Consider the following 21937-nt stretch of genomic DNA (forward strand, 5'->3'; position numbering starts at 1 on the left):
CCTCACCTGCAGATGTCTGCAGTAGAGCTGAACAGTAGAGTTTTACAGACCCTTTGAAGTCTGAGTGGGATTTTTGTGACATTTATAACATACTTACAAGATGTTAGGAAAGTTTATGGTATCTCGAGGTACCTCGTAAAGGATAGCAGCTCCTAAACTGTTCTGTCTTTGTGCCCATCCCCACAAGCATCAGACAAACCAGAGGCATTTGTAACCTTTTGGTTACTCCATTTTGGGTACTTGTTGTCCTGGAAAGTTAAGGTAAAGGCTTAAGAACTCAGGCTCAGGTTTTTTTTATCTAGAACTTCTAAAAGGAACTTGTATTATAATAAAGCAAAACTGCAAGTTTTTGTGAGCATTACTTTAAATCTGGTGACACATCAGAATTACCAAGATCATTCTTAAATTGGACATTTATGGTCATTACGTTTCTGAAAACAAATGTCCAGAGTGTCCTCTAACTCAGGACTCATCCAAAACCCGAAAAACCAAGTAAATGGCTGTGTCGCAGCTGGCCCCCTCGGTGGGTCAGGGCAGCATCGTGCCCTGGCAGTGGGACTTGAGTGGGAATTCGCCCATCTGGTTATCCCACCTGACTTCAGAAAAACTATTTTCAGCACCTGAAATAACATGGAATCTAGTCTGTAAATGCACCGCATTATTTATTGCTGGTTTAATATAGAACATTTTTCTTTTTGAAATAAATCTGAAATCAAAGGCTTTATTCACTGGCGTAGCTACACAGTTTTTCTGCTAATTCAATGGATGTTGGATCAGCCCTTAAAGCAGGGAAGCCTTAGTTGGGATTAATGGATTGAAACCTGCAGAAGTACTTTCATTAGGGGTTCAGTTAAAAATTTTTCACAAGATTTAGGTTTCTAAGATACTGTGTAAAAACTTCTAACATTTCCTCTGGTTCCTCTTCCCCTTTTTCCTGTCTTCTGCTGAAATGGAAAGTTACTCATCCGGGTAATTTTCAGCGTGAAAATGCCCGTGGAGTCCCACTGGGATAAGCACAATCGGAAACAGCAAGTGTAAGACCTTGCCGTGCGTGTTACTGCGCCAGGACGTCTGTGTTGCCTTGCGTTACGGGGGCGTGATACTGAACATTTTCTCATTTCTGCTTCCAAAGTAAATCAGACTCTGTCCCAGCCGCGTTTCAGCAGTCTGAGCTTAAGATATTGCTTCTTCACCTGCTGGAGTCTGTAGATTCTGGTCTCCACCTCATTTGTTGAAGACTGTAGTGTCATAGGAATAGCAAGGGGAAAACCAGTAATATTTTCAACTGCTTTGTTTCAGGAAAGTAGTTATAGATTAATAACTTCAGTAAAGATTCAGTGGTGAGGGATGAGTCCACATCTAATAAAATGTATCAGCTCAGGTGTTGGAAGCCTGGACTTGCCGTTAAATCTCAGGAGCTTCACTCCAGACCAGAGGGAACACAGGGAGCGCTGGGCTCTGCTGATGTTCAGGGCGCCAAACCCTGCTCTTTCCTACACTGGCATCTCAAGTTCTCCATTTCTCTGGAATATAACTGAGAGCAGGGGCTTGCCAACAGTTTACACGTTTGGCTTCATAAAAAGGAGAGACGGAGGGAATCCTGCCGTAATAATATGTACAAGGTAGTTGAGAAGAAAAATTCACTATATTCAATGAAATAATAGTAATTCAGTGTCAGAATAAGAAAATACAGATGTGGAAAGACAAAAAGTAGGGATTTGACAGTAATTCAGCTATGAGGTCCTCTGTCTGAGATCCCTTAAATCAAGGTTTGCGTGTGCCTTTTGCAGGAGATGATGCCTTCAGAAACACCAAACTCAAAGAGGAGGTCTAACGTTGTGAGTCATGTTGCTTTGGGGTCTCCTCCTGCGCTGCCTCCTCTGAGAAAACTGCCACGGCGGCTGAGAGCAGCCTCGGGAGATTCAAATAAGTGCTAATTGTTAAGATCTATCATACTTAATGGGTGTTTGTGAGGAACTCGGTTATTGCAGTCGAAACACAGGTCTATGAACTTTTTTGAGTAGTATGTAGAGAAAACAGGTATTTTTCCAAATATTTCAACACTTTCCAGCCCGCCCTCAGGTCTTCTTGATAACTGGAGGCTTTCGGTGTTGTTTAACTTTTATTTTTAAAAATTCTCGATTCCCCTTCCGTCTCTCGGCGTGGAAGAACGGTGAAATGCCCTTGTCAGCAGTAATGGCTGAATGGGCCCAGTGGATCCTGGGGAAGCTCTGCCGGCCGGTCGGGGCAGCATGCCGGGGGTGTCGCGTACCGCCGGGACAGGCACAGCTGGCTGGAGGGAGCCACGATGGGGCATCCCACGGTCTCCAGCATCCTCCCCTGAAGGAGAAGGCACATTCGGAGTTTTAAGCGCAAGAGATCACCATATTACAAGGAAGCAAAAGAAACAATCTTTAATCCTTTCAAAGCCCAATAATATTATGTATATTGACTGAAGCCCTATGGAGTGGGCCTGGCAGGGCTTTTTCATTACTGCAGCACGCTGTAGCCTAGCTACCTTTGAAAAGTAACCAATATCGAGAGCCACTTGACATTTGCAAAGGATTATGGGTGTCCTCTCCATCTCTTCTCAAGTTCCCAAATTTACAATGGTCTTAATTTAAAAGTTAAGCCAGGGGATCAGTTGCTTAGTCTGCTGCTGGGCTGCCCTTTAAAAAAAAAAAAAAAAAAAAAGAAAAAAGAGTGTCTGTGTGTGCCTGCGTGGAGGGGAGAGGTGGGTAATGAACCTCACGCGCTGGCGTCACCCGCCTTTAGCCTTCGGCTCCGATCGGCGGCATTTAATTGTGGAAAAGGTATCTAAATCAGGATCAGGCGGACGAGAGCAGACGGTTTCATTCCTGCAGGTGCTGCTGAGATGCAGGGAGCAGCAGCAGCTGGTAATGAGTTGGTGAAAATGAAAAAGGGACATAAGTAGCTTCTTTAGCAAATCCCCTGGAAATGACATGGAGCCTCTGGGATCGATCGGATCGATCCCTCCAAAGGCTGCAGGCTCCTCTCATCCAACTGCCAGCGCAGGGAAAACCGTAATGTTATTATCAGCAAAACTCATAGAAAACCTACCGGGGAAAACAGCGCTCTGTTTTCTTCCTCCCACGAGGCAGCTCTTGGCCAAGAGCATGCGGAGGGAGCGCGGGTTGTAGCTCCATTGAGCAGAGGTAAGGGTACAGCGTGGGAGAGACCTCGCTCTGGCCACAGCCATTGTGGCAGTCACAGCGGCAGTCCTGGGCCCGATGCTGGGCCCGGTCCTGGCACCGCGGCGCCACGTGGAGAACCCCTCCGGGCACTGGAGCGATGGCTGGGGTGGTGCTGCCCGCAGCTGCCCACCAGCTGCCCATCTGGTTCCAGTTTAGGGCTTGCCTGCGGTGCAGCTGTGGAATTTGGGTTCGCATCTGCCTGGCCGGGAGGTGGGGAGCAGACACCCGTCCTGCAGAGCAAGCGCGGGGGGAAATGGGGCCGGGGATGGGAGGAAGGTGTGGGGAGTTCAGAAGGTTTCTGACAAGCTGTTGGTCTTCCTCCCGTCGTGTATCTGCTGTCATCAGCCCTAGTTTGATTATGATTTGCTCTATAACACTTTATGAGGCTTGCGTAATTAGTTTCATGTCCTTAATCTGCAGCATCTACTGAGCTTTCTCAGCCCGTGTTTCTGGCCAGGCTCTGAATTGCCTCCTCACATAGGGAGATGTCGGCACACAGTTCACAACCAGTCCTGCAGCTAAATCTTTGCTGTTCTGAAATGAAATGGTCCTCCAAACTGAACTGTTGTATCTGCGCCAGAGCTCTGCAGAAATGGGACGAGAACGTTTTCACTCCAAGACTTATTCTGGGAAAAGCGGTCTTAAATCTCCCAGTCACATACATAAGTTCAAGGGGCCTTTCCTTGAAGAACTCAAAATTTCTTTGTTTACCTTTCTATAATGCTGTTGGGGAGAAGGGGCAATAGATTTGTTTTATTACGTCTGTCCTGGAAAATGTACATGCAAAGCTCAGAAATCCCGTGGCAGGTGGGGCCGATGCTCTGCGGGATCGTGTCAGCGCAGGCGGTGCACGGCCTGGGCTGGGCTGGGAGGCTGCTGGTGGCCCCCAGGGAAAGCGTGCTGGTGGCCAGGCCTGCTTGGGCGGCTCGGTGGTGCTTGGGTCACCCTGGGCTCCTGTAACCATCGGGGCTATTGCAGTCTTTGGGCTTTACTTTGGGTCCTGCACTAAATGCAGCTTGTGCCCAGGAAAGTAAACAGCTGGGACGTGTTGCTGGCTTCTGTTTGTGGCTTGTGCTCCACAAGACGTGATCATTTGGATCTTTAGGATGCAGTATTTAAACCAAACTGCATCGTTAAAGAGGTGCGTCGAAATAACTGGGTGTTCTTTATATACCCTCCAATATAAGGATGTAAAAATATTTATTTTACCCACTGGAAAGTTTGCTGGTTTGTGAAAAGTCCTTATTCTCAGGAGTTACAAACGTCACCGCTTCCACAGAATCAATTATACTAACATCAGCTTAGTATTTCTGAGTAACAGATCTTAGAGGACTTACACTTGTTCGTATCTGTAGCAAGACCATAAATTTTGAAATACAAGGGTTGAGGAGTATGAAATAAAACTATGAAATGAACTTAAGTTATAACAGTATTATGGAAATACATGTAACGTTTGTTGTCCAAATGGTTTACGATAGTAAAAATAGGGATATATAGGCTACTTCAAATTAATAAACTATTAAAATAAATATGCAGTTCTTCTAAAATTTTATTGTCTGAAAAATTTGATTAATTTTGGCTGTATTTGTCTTTCCCTTCATAATGAGCTAAATTGATAGATTCTCATAAACAGTGTCAATACCCAAAGTATTTATTGTTTATACCGGGCGTAGGACATCTTGCCGAGATGTGCTTACTGACGCAGCGCCCTTCTTTCATCTTAGTGGCTGGCTGGTGGCTTTTGGAAAGGATGAGACCAAGTCGGCCACGCCGGTGTTAGCGGAGCGCCAGCCGACAGGCACACCGAACAGGGAGCGTGGGGCGCCGGGGGGGACCCTGAGTTTCGGGTGGGAGCTGCCGAGGCATCGCAGGGCTGCGCGGGGGGGGGGGGTGCGAGGGTGGGGAGGGCAGGCGGGGGTCTGGGACTCCTCACAAGATGTGCTTAACCTACCACATTCCCATAAAGCGTTTCGTGGCTGACAACGCTCGTGAAAAAACGCTGCACTGGAAAATTTCCAGCTGGTTTTACAGCTGTGCGCGGCCCCGGTTTGGGACTGTGCAGCAGGTCCGGGGGCGCATCACGGTGCCGAGATCAAGACTGGCAACAAAAAGGCCATTGGCTGATGACAGGATCACTCCACAGCAATGCAAGTGAGGACAGTATATGGGCAGTATAATCTTTCTGCTTGTATGAAAATTCAGATGAATTTTGGTACTTTCTAAACAACTTGATTTCGAAGTACCAGCAAGGCAGGAGCGCCGGAGCAAAGCGTTCGGCTCCGTTCTTTCTGCTTGCCTCGTTGAACTGTCTAATTCCTTTAAGTCTGCAGTGGGAAATTAGATGAAAGGTGCTATGGAAGAGTTAAATAGAAACGATCTTTTGAAATAGAGTGAGAGCAGAGCTTTGTTGATAATTCTGTTTCTCTTATTTTAATAACCATTTTCTTTCTAGCTGTCACGTTGTCAGTTTGCTGGCAATGCAGAGTTGGTCTTGTGGAGGCATCCCACCTTGTGTTTGGTCTTACTGTTAGAAGAAAAGACCCTCTCAGGATAAATGCTTGATTTGGAAAATAACGGCAGCAGCAATATTTTCTTTTAAATCAGAATACTTGCCTTGGCTAAAGGCTGCCTGGCCAGGTCTCCTCTCAGCTTTGCCAGTTGGGGTCTGTTTTCCCTGCCGTCTGCTGCTGGCACTCCCCTGGGTGCTCCAGCGAGATGGTGCCCAAGCTGAAAACTTCTGAGGAGCAAAGGCATTTTACCACACAAGTACGAGTGTAGCAGAGATTTATAATTGCGCTGTACCCGGATTCTCATGCGAGCGAGCTAGATTTTTCTTTTGACTCTGTGAATAGTAAATATCACGAGAGACTTAAAGCATGGACTATCGAAACAGGCACGGTCACCTCACGTTAATATTTTTTACATATCCTCTTTGTTCGGATTTTCTTTGTTACCATTTCTATTTGTCTCATTTCCCATAGGACCGGTTTCATGTGACGTTGCAAGGTAAAGAGAAAGTACGGGGTATTTTTCTTTTTAAAGCTTGATACATAATAAAATAGCACAGCGCTGGTGACAGACGTACTTGTGACGGCAATCCCAAGTTAGAGAGCAGCTGTAGCAGCCTTTACAAGCCTAATGCAGGTCCCCAGATGCACGGATTTAATGCCCAGGTGCCTGCGCTGCAGCCGGCTGCGGTTCCCGGCGGTGATGCTGACAGCCCCGTTGCAGTACTGGGTTCGCAGCGGCGCGGTCGAGCTGCAGGGTACCATTCGCTCCTTCAGATGATCGTGCCCGTAAACTGTTACCAATTTACATGTAGCAGCATTGTTCTAAAACCTGCTGGATATTTTGGCTTTCTAATTAAAAAACATATCAAAAAATTAGTGTGGGCTTTACCCTTCAGGAAGAGAAGGACAGATTTATTATGAAAGTTAAAAATACATCCTAACTGTTCACAAGTGGAGACAAATCTCTGTGCACACCCTCGGGTAAAACTAGCCAGGTTTTTGCAGTTATGTCGCTTGCAAATGCACAACAAACCTAATAATTTGCAGGACTTCCTTTAAAAAAGAGTCACCACCCTCTCCCTTCCTCCCTCCTCTTTTAATTTCTGCGCGCGGCCCAGTCAATCCCATTGCTTCCGCAACGTTATCGCCGTTATCCTTTCTGTCAAAAAAGTCTGCCAGCTTTTGGAAAACTCTTGATGGACTGTGCAGCGCTTTGCTGCGCTGAGCTGAAACCCTGCTCTGTATGCTACAGGTTATTAGGGTTAGCAGAAAGAATGTGCATTTATTTACTGAAGGTACTTTATAAATCAATACCTTGTTTTTGAACTCAGGTCAATAGGAATAACTCAGAAACACAACCAACAACTACTGCAACCCTAAAACAGCACTTTCAACGTATTGATTTTTTGAAGAGTATCTTTTCCTGGCATTATTCACACAACGTTGATAAACAGTTTCATGCAATCAAAATTGTAAATAAGTACGAGCGTGCATGCACATGCGTGTGCACAAGTGCACATCTGTGAAACAGAAAAAGCTTTTAATGTAGTGTGGGAGTTATAAAAAAGCAAAGTCAGGAAGTGATGCAATTAAGGTTCTTATAAGGTCATTCATGTTTTCCTTTAAAGTTACAGAATAAAATATATTGTTGTGGGTCAGTAAATATCAATATCATTAACTTGGCCTCATTTTCAGATCTAGTGTTATGTAAATACTGGGCAATTTTAAAGAGTAATAGCTTAAGGTACTTGTTTGATTAAAAACAACAAAAAAATAAATAAAACCAGAAATGCACGTGCAAAGCAAGGCCAGTCTGGCCGCTGGAGGAACTTGAGAGCTTTCTGCTTCCAGAGTTTCTATATTTTGTATTTAACTCCATAGCTTTCACATGTCTTAGGAAAGATTTTTCCATCTTTAATTTAACAGTCAGGTTTCCCAAAGAGAAACAGAATGGAAAAGCCATCTCTGTTTATTCGCCCTGGAATCAGGTTGCGTTTTGTTGTGATCATGCTAAACCCCTTAGTTAACAGACATCCGTAACGACTTTGCAAGGAGCGCATCGGAGCTTCAGAGAAAGCCTCCGGGTGCCAGCCCGCTCATCCCCATCTGACCTCTGCGAGAGCCTCAGACAGCCGGCTGACATCTGTTTCCATCGCTGAGCTGCAAATAGTTGATATTTAACAATTATACTCCAAATTAATTGTCATTTTAAAAAATAATAGTAATCAATGCTTTTTTGTTGTTGTTGTTGTTCATCCTCCTTGACCCAAAACAGAGATCAGCTCCTTATGTGCTGATTTTTTTCCCATTTTGGCCTTTTTTTTCATTTTTTCATTTCAACTTTTTGGTTTTGGTTTCTGAGGAGAAATGTAAGGATGCTTGCAGTAGAATAATGGGAGATTTTAAAAGTTTTACAGTTAGGGCATGAAGAGGAGTATGGATACCAGAGAGCTTTTACCCAAGCAGAGAAAGATGCATCAGACTCCCAAGAGCTGAAAGCCGAAGTTTTTAAATTAATGAGAGACACAGTGTAGGTTCGTAACGGGTTGGTTAGTTAAGCACTGGGACAAATTACAAGGAAACTTAAAATATTTACATCAAAATTAAATCTCTTCGGAAGGTATGAGCTGAGTTTATGAAACACTGATATTATTGATATCAAAATTATTTTGTGTAATTTGATTTCCTGAGTTATTCAATAAATCACTCTAAATAGTTATAATGAATATAGGTTCTAGAAATGTGGGATTTCTGCTTCATGCAGAATTTCAATATTCTGAAAAATCCAAATTGGGTTGAAGCATAATTTTTCAATCTGATTTCCAGCAAACTGAAACACATGTACTCTAATCTCTGCAATTTTCTTGAACCAGAAAGCCTCCTGCTGCGCCAGTAAGGCCTGGTGGGCATCTCGGGTCTGACTGGTTTCACAGGGCCCAGTGTGGGGCGCGGAGAGGCTGAGCGATTAGCCCAGCTGGCCCTGTGCGGATATCATTTAAAGGTCCATTTAAAGGAGCTCAGCTCGTGGTGGCAGCTTGCTAGAGTGTCCAAAAAAAAATCAGTATTATGTAAATAAAGGACTTTTTATTTAAAACTTAGCATTTCAGATTAAATAAAGTAATATCAAAAAGTAGACCAATGGGGAGCTTCCCAGCTGGAGAGAAGCAGCAGGGGCTCTGGGCAGTCTTTGGGTTGATTTCACAGGCTTTTCATTACATTTGTGGAGTTTTATAAACAATTGTTAGGACATTTTCAGATCCTCTTTGCTCTGTTTTTGGCTTTGTCTCTTTATTCCTTCACTCATTTTCATGCAGCAAAGCCAATTAATCTGCAGCCTTTCCCAGCTTGACTCTTGCCTGTATCGGGTTCTTCTGAGGGGATGCTTGAACCCCTCTCGCCCCTCTGAAAGCAGCGCGGCCAAAGGCAGGACTGGAGGCTTAGAGGAGCAATGCGTGGTGTGGGGAGCCGAGAGCCCTTTGCTGTGAGGCAACGGGTTTGCCGTTTCTTTATCGTTCTCCTTAGGAGGAACTCCATATCATCGTTGGCATTATCTCACCAAGTCACGGTGGTGTTGGCATTCCTTAGATACTGTTTATCCAGTGTTGTAACAAATCCATTTTTGTTTCCAGTAAGTATTCCCTGCTCTGATTTGAGGACTAAGGTATAAAAGTTAGAACCTATAGCTGTGGCCGCCACCACGGCACAAGACCATGGAGAGCTGGAGGCTCTCAGCTGTGCGAGGCTGGTGACTGTCTAGCACGTGGTTATACTGAGAACTAGGGGTTGATGCACAAATGCAGAATCACATGGAGCTCAGAAGAGTGAGAATAAGAACAGGGGAAGCCCAAAGACTCATTTTAATCAGCGTGTGAAGATGGTCTTCTTCAGTGTCCCATTCTCTGTAAGATCCTCTGAAACAATAAGGTCTTCTGCAAGTGATGTCTGTGTGCAATTGGCACCCACCTTCCCCACCAAGGAGGGACCTCCCGACTCCACCGCACTTGCTGTGGCCACAGCTCAGAGCTCTCACGGCGTCTCTTGCCTCCTGCCAGATGTGTAGGATGATTTGCAACTTTCAGGATTCAGGATGTCTTTTCTTACAAAAGTATCTGTTAAATTCTCAAGAAGCGTCTGAAGATCTTGCTATTAATGCAGACTTCTGCCACTACATGACATCGTAATGCCTGCTGTCATGGGCGCTAGCTTGAGAAAGAATAAAATCTGAGTATATCTGTATCTTATTAGGGATATTTTCCAGGGGGAAAAAATGCCCCTTTAATCAGTTATCCAAGCTTTCCAATACTGTATGCCTCAGTTAATTTTTAATATTTTTTTAAGTTTTTTTAAGTTGGTGTTAACATCCTCTTGGAAGCTGGACTTCATAGGCAAAGTCTAGACTGTACCACAGCACAGGCCTGTTATTCTACTTATTTCTACTCTCGCAGTGCCTAAGGACACGCGTGAACTCCAAGAGAAAGTACAAACAGAGAAGAGCCGTGCAGTCTCTGCCCCAAAGAGATAGAGCCATGCCACGACTCAGCCAAACCCTCATACGCGCACTGCAGTAAGAGCCTCAGACGTTTATGACAACCTGATGGTGGAAGAAATCCTTTTATCTTTAAGCTTGCGGAAGGTCTGTTAAAGGTGTGCAGGGTGATGTGGGTTTTTATCTGCTGTTTCAGATACTGCTGTACTCCTATAAAGAGCTCTCTTACAGCATCTCCTAACTGAAAGTCAGTGAGATTATCGGGAAATCCCCCTGCACATGAAAATACCAGGACTGAAAGGCATTGGTTGGGCATATATAGCACCCCGAGGATTGTCGGTTTAGATCGTGGAACAGGGAAGTGGACCCGGCGGCCTCTGGAGGGGCATCCCAGTCCTGTTTTCCAAGATTTTATGAACATTGGGCCGGCATCCTGATGTGTGTGCTATGAAATCCTTGTAGTATCTCCCCAATTACAGACAGTTCTGGCAGAGCACTTCCATCCATCCCACAAGGTCCTTGGCTCTTCTTGCAGACAGGGTCTTTCAGAAGGATGCTCCATCCACCTGAATCATACTCGATCACACTTTGCATGGAAGATGCTCACTAGCTAGCCACCTCGGAGGGAAATTTGTCTTCAGAGTTTCAGATTTTACTATTGCATACCATAAAGCGTTTCTGCCATATGCACATATGCTACCATATGAAATATTTATACTTCCAGCTCATCAGTTAAACTCATTGAAGGCCCTTACAAGTTTTATTTCGTATTACTTCAATCTGTTCTTTAGGGCACAGCAGGTGATAAAACATCGTAAACATCCACCCATAAAGGTTCTCACAAGATCTTCTCATCTTCCGTTAGATGAATTCTGTAAGTCTTATGTATGTTTTTGCTTGTAATGAAACTCACTTTTCGTGGGATTTTGATGTATCAAGAGAGTTGATAGAAGCTGGTAGCTGTTGGGTTTATTTCACCACCTGTTCATTCAGGGTAAAAGACTTTCCACATCAGTCTATAACACAGGGTTCATGAGACCTTACCCAAAAGTCATCTCGGAATTCCATATAAATCTTTTTTCCTAAATTATAGTTCAACGAGAGGGAAGCCAGGCTAAAAAGTCAAGCTTGCTCATAGCAATGTTATTCCAACTGCAGAGGAATAGGCATTTTAAAAACGTCTCAAGCATTTTGTAGTTTATTTCATTCCTCTGAAAGAAGGAAAGGCCAGTCAGTCTCGACTCAGATTTCCTCAAGTGATTTGAAGTGCTATCAGTGTGCATGATACCAGTAGGATCAGACCCTCTGATAAGATTAGAGCTCATTTCGCCAGGCAGTGGCCTGTTTCCTGCAGAAGCATCCCCGTTTTGGAGTTCCGAGGCAGCAGAAAGGAGAAGGGCACATACGCTCTTATAACACTGTGTCATGTCGGAGACACCAGGTTCATCCGTCCTTTCTAGTCAAGGCGAACACCACCCTTGCCACAGGGGACTGCCTCTGAGTTCTTCAAATTGTCAGAAATGTGGAAAAGTGCTTGAAAAAGAAACAGTTACTTACCTCAATGTAAGAGAAGCTCTTTGTAGTTCACTGTCCTTGTTCATGGTGAAGCTGCATTCTCTAATAACAAGCCTATCTGTAGACCAGTGGTTATCTCCAGTTACAACAAAAATAGCATTAGTTCAACTGCCATGTAAGGGACATGCATTATTAATTTCTTGGGTTTTAGCCATATGCTTTGCAGTCCCCTATTAGCTGTACGTGAGAGTAATTTCTGGGGTACAAGTTTGCTCTAATTCAATTTGGCTAAGAAAAGTATCTTGATAATTTAGGTTACGATATGCCTCCAGCTGCTCAAATTTCCTTCTTGACTATCAAGTTTGTCAATTTGTCGTCTTTTCTGAAGAACTTGTTGCCTACCTTTGGTATCTCAAGTGAACTCCATGATCTCACCCTGAGGTGTTAAGAATCGCTGAGGGCTATCAGAACTTGTGTAAATTACAGCGATGCAGACAGCATGTTGAAAAATCAATAAGTAATGAAATAGTACTGCAGTGAAGTAGCCAAGAGAGCAATGGGTGAAAAAATCCCAAGGACTCGGTTTCATTTTGTCAAAGTATAAAAGATAATGTTCTGCTGTGATGCTATAAAATCATCCCCACTGGCCAAAGAAAATTGAAATACAAAAGAGCAGTGTAGAGGTGCGGGTGCGCTTCCTCCTGAATTCCGAGTCCCCCTCCCCTTCCATTAGCGTGCAGCGGATGCCGCGGTGGGGATCTGGGCAGGCGTTCACTTTTCTAATGAAGCAGCGGGTATGGCTTTTCTGCCTTTGCGTGCCGTGGACGAATGTCAGCTCACGTCAAGTGTCATTTAAGCCTCTTTCTAATTCCCAGTAATCCTCACATCTACCCATCCCGAGTTGGTTATCTCATACTGGCAAGCAGGGAATCACCAGCAGAACATTAAACATAGAAACCCAACACTTTGCTTTCACGTATGCTAGAAGAAACTGATGAAAGGTTTTATGACATACTTGAATTTTGTCTTCGGTGTTTGTATCAGAAGGTCCTTCTTAACCTAAGACTGCGCATTTCTGAAATACAATATTCTACAGTAAAACAAATGGCTCTGTAGGCAGGCGAATCCACGAGGTTTCATTTTCCCTGGAGGCCATGCCCTGTACCGCCTCTGTCTACCCCGTGGCAACACCGACAGCTCTTTCCATGTCTGGCATTTTGTCTGTGCGCGGGACAATGTGTTGTGGCTACTGCAGCTGCGACTCGTGCTGGCCGCTCTGCCAGCTGTGGCCGCACGGGCTGTGCAGCAGCTGGGCTTTCGCTCCGTGGGAACATCGTTTCCTCCAAGCAGCAAGCGATTTCTCAGCATCTGTAGTAACGCAAAATGTCTTTGAGACTTTTACTGTTCTTTTGTTTCAGCTGAAATTGGCCAAACCGGGAGTGAGGTGGGAACTGCCAGGCAGGCAATCTCGTTTCCCGAGTAGGTCCTTAGAAAATCAGTTTCAAAGAGAATAATTGGCTCCAAAAGGAGAAGAAAAACATTGAACTGAAACAAATTTTCACAAATGGGGTGTTGCCATGAGAGTCTTTCATTTAAATCCATGAACTATGAGATTCTCTGGAATGAATTATTAGAGTTGATGTGTTTTTTCCACATAGATATGTAAGATAGTTAAAATGTATTTAAGCAAAATGAATACCACTAAATTGAACGTGTCTCGTGAAAGATAAACCAGCCCGCATTCTTGTGTTAAGGGAGAGTCCCCCCACTTCAGCCTTTTATGGCCAATCAACCTGTTATCCTCTCTATATGTCTGCCTGGAAAAAGAAATGGGCTTAAAAGACAGTGAGCTGCTTTTTGGTCCCAAGAGACCTAAAAGCCGGGTTCAAATAATGGTCCTTCTCCGTTTTTCTCTTGATGCTTTTGTCCGTGCTTTTCTGCGTGCTGCCTGGAAAGGTGAGTTCTGTGTTGTCTTCTGGGGGAGACCTCTGTCAGAGGTGGACAGAGGAACGTGGTCCTTGGAAAAGGAGGAGAGAAAACGGTTTCCTTAATGTGCATGAATGATCTGGTTGATATAGATTAATGCTTACTGTTTAAGCACACACAGGATTGAAAAATCCTTCTGGAAGACCGGGTATGCTGCTGCCTGTGTTGGGGAGAGCGGCAGTTCAGAGGATACTAGTTCCATTTCATTGGTTCCAATCACCTCTATAGACCATCAGTGTCTTTGTTTAACCTTCCATGGTTTTGTTTCATTACGGTGGTACGCAGAAAATGAACAGCCACTATCGCCACAGCTGGAGAATATCTTGAGTGAGATGGCAGGGAGCTTATATTTAGTCGTTCCACAAACTCAGGTTAGGCTTTAGTGAAAAGAGCTCTATTAACTTCAGTGACTTTGGAGAGGGTCCTTTGTTCTTTTCAAAGTTGTTATGGGTTACAGAACTCAAAAGCCTCTTTTCTTGCCCATTATTAAAGCAGTGCAATGAATCACTGTATTTGGCACAGACGCTTTGGAGCGTTCCAGATACTACAGGATTGTTTGCAAGGAGGTAGCATGTAAATACTAAAAACATCTTAAGGAATTTAATGGAGTAGAATATGTAGACCTTGGAAGCATAAAGCATTTCTTTACACACAAGCATCCTATTGGTGTAAATCTAGAATATTCCATAGTACATTCATTAGAAAACCTTGGAGGAAATATTTATAAGCTAGTGACATAGTACAGCTTTTTGGCCTTTCCGTGCTGTCAGACGCCGCGTGCGGTGCCGACACCCCCTTGTTTCCAAGCGAGCGTCTGAAGAGCCTTTTCTGCCCTCCGGGCTGGGGACTCCACGTAGGGACGCAGAGCTTCCCTGCCTTTTAGCATCTCCATGACGGGTCGGCTGCTGCCACTGCAAACTCTGGTGAGGTCTGGCCAGTGTCCCTGCCCTGTGGACATATTCCGAGACATTCTGTGCTAGCGTTTCGCAGCACAAACCCCTGGTAGTTATACTTCCTATTATGAAATGCTGTTTTCAGCTGCTTCTACCTTTGTGAGGCATAAACCGCTTCAACTGGAAATTCTCCATGTCTACCACAGGCTTTCTTTTTTTCCCCCACCAATGAAGTAGTTGATTCCTTTAAAAAAAAAATAGTTAGGGATACATTTTTTTTGTTTATATTAAGGAATTCTACCAACGTTTTTTCCAAAAATCTCCAGCCCAGATTTCTAACTTTACATTTGGCAGTGGGTGGATTTGGCATCAGTTATTTATCTTTTGCAGTTTCTGCGAACGTTTACCCACATTGTAAGCTTTAAAAGAAAGCTCCAAACCCTGCATTTCTCACGTGTTCGGGAGGGTGGGGTTAGATCTGAACAGGTGCCCACAAGGCTCCCTTTGCGGTGGGCGCACTTCAGCCAGATGTTGAGGTTGTCCCTCAGTTTCAGCTCTGAGCTGTACCATGTCTGTGCTTAGGCATTTGCCCTAGAGATGGGTGACGCTCTTGGGAATTTCTATGGTTTTGGTATTTCCTGTTTGGCATCTTTGCCCCATGGTGGAAGCTACAGAATAACATTGTGTTTGGCACTTCTCATCCCTTCCCCACGAGAAGGTGGAGCCTTCTATTTCCATGTAACATGGGCTCCACGACAGTACATAGGGTCTGTCCCCATCTGGCATTTTGACGGGGAGAGGGAAGATCATCACCAGCTAAGGGGAGGGGATAAGATACGGTCATCCGTATCAAGACTCTCGCTGTCTCCTCTGTATTGAAACAGCGAGACTACGTGGATAGCACCACCTTTCTCCAGGAAGGGAGGCTGATGAAAGCAGGAGGAGGCTGAGTCGGCGCCATCTGCCTCCAGATGTAGGTGGAGGTGGATGGTGCTGACCAAAGCCAGGCTAGCTGCATGATGTGGCACGTGCTGGGCACCAAGTTAATATCAGAAATATAGGGATAATAAACATGCCAAATAATGTTGGTGCTGCGTGGTGACACATCATGGTGATATGAGCATGATCCATAGGTTGCCCATCCGGAGTCTGAGCCGCGCTGGGCAGTCGGTCGTTCCTGGGCTCTGAGTGACCCCTGCTGGGGCCAGCAAGAGAGGAGGAGGAAGGACCAGGGGTTGTGGTGGAGGACGTTGCTGTCTGCAGAACCCCTCTTTTGTCTACTCCAGAAGTTGGAAGCAGCGAATCAGCCAAAGAAAAGGAGAAGAAAGGATTATTTGATGGTTAAGATGGTTGAATGCTGCCTTGGAAAACGGATTGTTTTCCCTTCCTTTGCCACCTTTTTTCCTTTGTGATGCTAGTTAATTCACTTCAACCTAACTTTTCACAGACTGTTACTAATTGGGTATTCTTCAGTTTCTTCATGGTTCATTTGAGATGCAGGGGTCTGAATTTGTACTCACAACTGCTACTGAAGACCATTTTGGACACATAAGGAGTGTTCTGAGAAAACAGTTTGTAGACCTCTCTTAATTAGGCATCCGCAGTTAGAAGATACTTTTCCTTTAATCACTATAGATCTCAGCTCCACAGTCAGTAAAAGAGAGGTAATAATAGCACCTTGCATCACAAGGGATTTGAAGAAAAGCTTACAAGGAATTTAATAACTTGGACGTTGGGGCAGCATTTGTGTTGTATAAAGTAAATAAAGGGGGCCATGCATTGAGCAACGAGGAAAAAATATGTGTGTCTTCTATATACGGAATCAAAACTGTGGAAATGCGGGGAAGACTGCTGTGTGCCCCCCAGTTTATAACCTATATAATGGGGGTGGGTGGTGTGCGCGCGCGCATCTGTCTGCGTTTCTAATCCAGTCTTCTTTCATGTTCCTTTCTCTGATATGTCATTAACAGACCACGTTAAGCGTCTCTGTCTGCTCACACAAACATCTCCAGCCAAACAAAGTCCTTTTCCCAAGAAACCCTTGAAGTTTAATTCCTTCCATGAATCATCTAAAATCGAATAAACCAACAGAGGAATACATTTTTTGCAGAGGTGATTCACAAGGAAATATTCACCACCTATTCGAATCGCCGTGTAATCGCTAGTACTTGTCTTCCTGAGCGTCCCTTTTCATGAAAACCTTCGTTCTATTATAAACATTTTCCATTACAAGTATCTTATGCATGTGCAAATTTAAAATTCAGTTTGGGAGTTCTTCTGTAGCAATTTAGAAATTTGTTTTCTATGAATGTTTCTTGTAGCAAAATCGAATTGCATAAAATTTGGGGGAAAGGTAAATGCAGAGAAGCGTTCCGCGCAGAGTGTTTTTACTGCGAACTTTGAGAGCATTCCCAAAATTTCATATTCACCTGTCTGTGTGAGCAACTGTGTCAAGCCTCCTGCTAGACAAATGTAGAACGAGCGTTTCTGCTTTCATACTAAAGAATACACAATGGAAGCAGTTCGATGGGCCTAGAGAGCAGTTCTTCCTGCCACGTGCAGATGAGTCACTGCTATTAAAGCCGTCGGCGGTACTGGAGATTCAGGTTACGATTTTGGATGTTCGGTGTCAGAATGCTGTTGGTCGTTTTTTCATTTGTTTCCACTTCTGCAAAAAGCCTTTCTGCCCGGCGCTTGAGGGCTGCAGGAGAACGTAAAGGGGGACAGGTCTGCCTTGCCCAGGCTATGGAGAGCCAGTTCCACAGATGACCACGGTGGGCCTTCCTGAGACCTGCCACCCACCTTGTTGAGTGAACCTGTGGGGCCCAGAGAGGCATGGGAACTCTACTGTTCATCAGAAATAGGCTTTTTATGGTTTTGAGGACAGAAAATAAAGAAACTGAAGGGAAATTGCATTTAAAAGCTTTCTATAGCACTTTCTGCTTGGAGCCCTACAATCTTGAAGCAATGCCGTCAAAGCTTTTCTGAATGACTTGATGAAGGTTTTTTTTGTTTTGGTTGCGGCACTCTCGGGACTCATTGGAGTGGCAGGATTAAAATTAATTAGAGGCTGTTTGGAGGGGGCTTTGGAAGATAGCCTCGGGCTATACTTCAGTCTGGTTGTTAGAAGCAATATCATCACCGCCTCCTCTTCCAGTGAACAGACCTGCACTGGTGCGGCTGGGGGGAGCCACAGAACATCCAACACAGACATCAGAGCAGAGACTTCCTCCCAAAGAGATTACTTACCACGAAACCAGTGGATCTACCTGCTGACAACCCCAGAAATATGTCTTGTTTCATTTTATGGTTTCTAAAAGAGGCTGCTGTATGAAGCTCTCCAGAATCTTGATGAAATATCCATGTGAAGATGTTCATTTGCCTCCTTTCTTACCATGAATTATGTTGATTAGCATGTTCGGGAAGAGATGAGAGAAAAAGCTCTGTTTCAGCAGCTGGGTTTTTTGTTTTGTTTTGTTTTGCAAAGAAGGGGCAGACATAGCAATGAGTGAAGAAAACTGACAAATGACCATTTCACACTCACTTCTCATCTTGACTTTGAATTTTCCTCATTGAGGAGGGTCAGTGGCAGAACTGATAAAATGCTACATCTCAAAATTTGTGTCAAGTTTTCATACGGTTTATACATTTGCAGACTAGTAGATAACCCTTTATAGTTAATCCCTCTGCTACGTGGAGGTTAATGCATAGCTGATCAGTATTCCTACAGAGCTGTAGTTAATAGAATGCAAGAATTTAAACTTTTAGGATGAATTTTAACTTGTAGTCAAGTCCCCTGGACTTTGTAAGAGCTGGCATTTCATACACAGTTGCTGACTTTGTATTACAGCGTCTCAGAGTAAGGTGAGACAAAATCTGGCTTTCCTATGGTAATAATAAGTAGAAGTAGCTAAAAAATTTAAATATTAATAGTTAATAGTGGTAATGATTTTTAAAAACTGGTAAGCTAATCCTTTTAGAAGTACAGCCAAAAGTAATTTGATTTCTCCAACTCTCTTTTTTTCCCCTGATTTCCATTCCAGTAATATCTACTCATCAAAATTACTTAAATATGCAAGAAGAAAAGGCGGTGTTTAGCATGGTTTTTTCTACTGCATTTGCTGTGTGCCTTAGAGGAAAGTAAACAAATTCACACAAGTCTCCATAATTTGGTGCAACCGTTCACTCTTCTTAACGAATCACCCCAGAACCGGTATTGTTCTCTGTGCTTAGCTCTAGCAATATCTGGAAGAGCCGTAGCTTCACGGCATTCTCAGAGTTCCAACGCTGATTTAGAAATATATTTTTGTTCGTATTTCTGATTACCGGAACAGTAATTGTGTTGTTTTCACTCAGCATTTTAGGATTACTACAATATTAATTGTGAATATTTAGTGATAAAAAACACAAAATAGCAAAATAACTAACCTTCCAGAAGCAGGAATCATTATCCTAGGGGTGTGATTAATGAGTCCTTAATTGAAAACTTAGTAAAAATATCAAAATGCAATATAAGAATAGGCGGCAAATGCTATTTAAAAATAATAAGTCTTGTGGCTTACATTAGGAATAACAGGTTTTCTGACTCAACATTCTAAAAACGTGGATGGCAGGCGTTCAAAGTTGAATGTTCCTGGGATCATGATAGTAAAACTTAATCATTTTCCACTTTATACTATAATGGAGTTTTTGAGGAGTAAGTGATAGCAGGGCAGAGGCATCTGTGAAGATGAGCTACTCTACACAGTTTTCATACGAGAAGTACTCTTTCTCAAATTTTTCCAAACCAACAAATAATTGCTTAAGGAATAAAGAATATAATTCAGAGCTGCAGGGCACAGCCCTTGATCCTAGAAAGAAACAGAGAAGACTTTGGAGTCTTGGTTGATGGCCAGATGAGTAACTCTCGTCTTCCTTGGGCGCGTCAGTGGAGCAGTGACAGTGACTCTGCAGGGGGACCCGTCCCTGTGCCGGCACGCAGCCTGGTGCTCAGGACCTGAGCTGCGGGAACTCTTCTGTGCCCAAGTGGGAGGCCAGCGATGGCCAGAAGCAAGATGCCGAGCCGCTCTCCGCTGCAGGGGCGACCCGGGGCTGTGGACGTACATCAGCGTGCAGCTCACTTTCTGCATCTCAGGAACTCGCTGATCCGGGGTGACTTGGCCCGTTTGGTTAATGTGAGCATAACTCCGTGCATTTCTGTGCGGTAAGATAAAAACAAGAAGCAGAGCCAGAAAAAACGCCAAGGAAGAAGCCGGACTTAGCACACGCTGTGCACCATCTCCAGCTTCTCGGGACTCGGCCAGGCTGCGCTCTCCTGGTGGGTACCTTGCAGCCGCCAACAGTTAACGATGCTCTTTTAGCCTGGACTGTCCTTCCCACCCACTGTGCTCCAGGGGAAAAACTGTGTTTATTTCTCCAGTTATTTTCCTTAAACAAGTTTCAGATATTAGGAGATTTAACTTAGAGTGGCACCATGACAGAGCCTTTACATCTAGAGCCCTTCCTCCTCCCCTATCTCGCCCTCTTCCTCTTGCACGCTAAAAGCAAACAGAATTCATTATCTCATCTCAGCATTGCAGCTTTTTAAGTTCAATGTCAATAGCTAGTTAGGAAAGGGCAGGCAGGTCAGGGATTAGGACTCCGAACTGTCCTTGACGTTTCTCTGTAGGATGATCTGCTGTTTGCATCAGCCAAGTGAAAAAAAATTCCTTCTTCTCTATCCTGGGAATGATCAGGATGGGAAAATGTCAGTTTAGGGGCTGACAGAGCTCTGATAAGAATGATGTAGAAATGGCGAAGAGTGAGAGAGAAGGAGAGGGACAGAGACATAAATACTGTAATTCTAAGTTTAAAATTTCATTTTTAAGTATATTTGCTAGTGCGTGATCTGTTTTCTTCCAGTGTTTCAATTCATAGGCTTGTTTTTCAAGCAGTTTCATTTTAAGAAAGTCTGAATCTATTTTTATTCGATTTGATTTTACAAGTTCTGGAAAGGTCATCCTGCCTGGCCTGGAAGCTGCAAATACATTCACTCCCACAGAATTACTTATAAGCACGAAAATAGTTTCTGCTTTCAAAAGTATCTATACATTCTCTGGAGTTACCGACTTGGTCTGAATTCTCAGGCTTAATCTAACAGGACGGAAACAAAACAGTAGATGAAAATATTTTTGAAGTGTGATGACCTCTGAACACAAATTAAATACCTACTTTATAAAAATTACTGTGCTAGTAATGATTTTTTTAAAGTTTCCATGCCCTTATTATAAATTTGATAAATTTTGAGAGAAAACTTATTGTAGTATTCTTCATACTGGGTTCGGTGTTTCATCCAAATAATCTCATCTACCCACAAAGATACTCTTGCTATATAAGATACGTCTTGTATTAATATGTTCTCTTCCTAAAGATATTCCATTAAGAGTTCTCAGCTATGTAGTTGTTATGCTTATGAAGGACACGATTGTTTTCAAAGCCATGGAAGACATTTGTGCTTTAAATTGGAGAATGGATTATGCTGTTAGGCAAGGAGGAGCATGCGTTTCTGTAAAACGGTCTTCGTTTTTTAGTTTTTAATGCACCTTTCTACACAGTTTTGTAGTTACTTGTGGGACAGCCTGAAGGAGAGGCAAAATAAATTCTCTTAATTTAATTTCTTTCTATAACCTAGTAAAGTACCAAATGTCATCAAATTGTGGTCTCTGGGCTATGGCAGTTTCTTCAATGGCAGTGCAGCAAGGTTACATTTCACTTGGGTTCAGCTTTTCCATTTATTGGTTAAATCCCAATAAACGGAACTAGGAAGTATTCGTCCCTTCTCAGAGTTCATTTTCCTTGTAACCACTGGCTGTGCTTTTCCAGGTATTACAGAATCACAAGTATAAAAAGCACCACGACAGCAGCAGCAGTGGCAGTCTGTATGAAGTAACTTAGTGCCCAACGTGATACTGCTATTTATAATAAAGTAAAATTTTTTTTTTTTTTTTTTTTTTAATTTTAGACCTGCATTTGTGTCTGCTAGCATGGAATGTTGCAGTACTTCCAAGTTGTTGCCTCTTTCAGTTGTAGCTTACTCCGCCACTGTGCAATTATCTGACCAGGGGTTTCTAGAGTTTGATGCACTTACCAGAAACCAGGCATTTTAGTTTGAGCATCGTGTCCGCAACTGCTGCATTTATTCTCTCTGCCCCATATTGAAACAATACAGCGTGTTCTTCCTTGTCCCCTCTCTTTTTAATAATCCTTTGGTATAAATATCAAGACACGGTTTTCCTTGGAGAAACTAAGTTGTCAAAAATCTCAAAATTATCAATTTTCTCAGATAGCAGTAGT

This window comes from Chroicocephalus ridibundus, chromosome 4 (genome assembly GCF_963924245.1).
Source record: "Chroicocephalus ridibundus chromosome 4, bChrRid1.1, whole genome shotgun sequence".
NCBI classification, from domain to species: domain Eukaryota; kingdom Metazoa; phylum Chordata; class Aves; order Charadriiformes; family Laridae; genus Chroicocephalus; species Chroicocephalus ridibundus.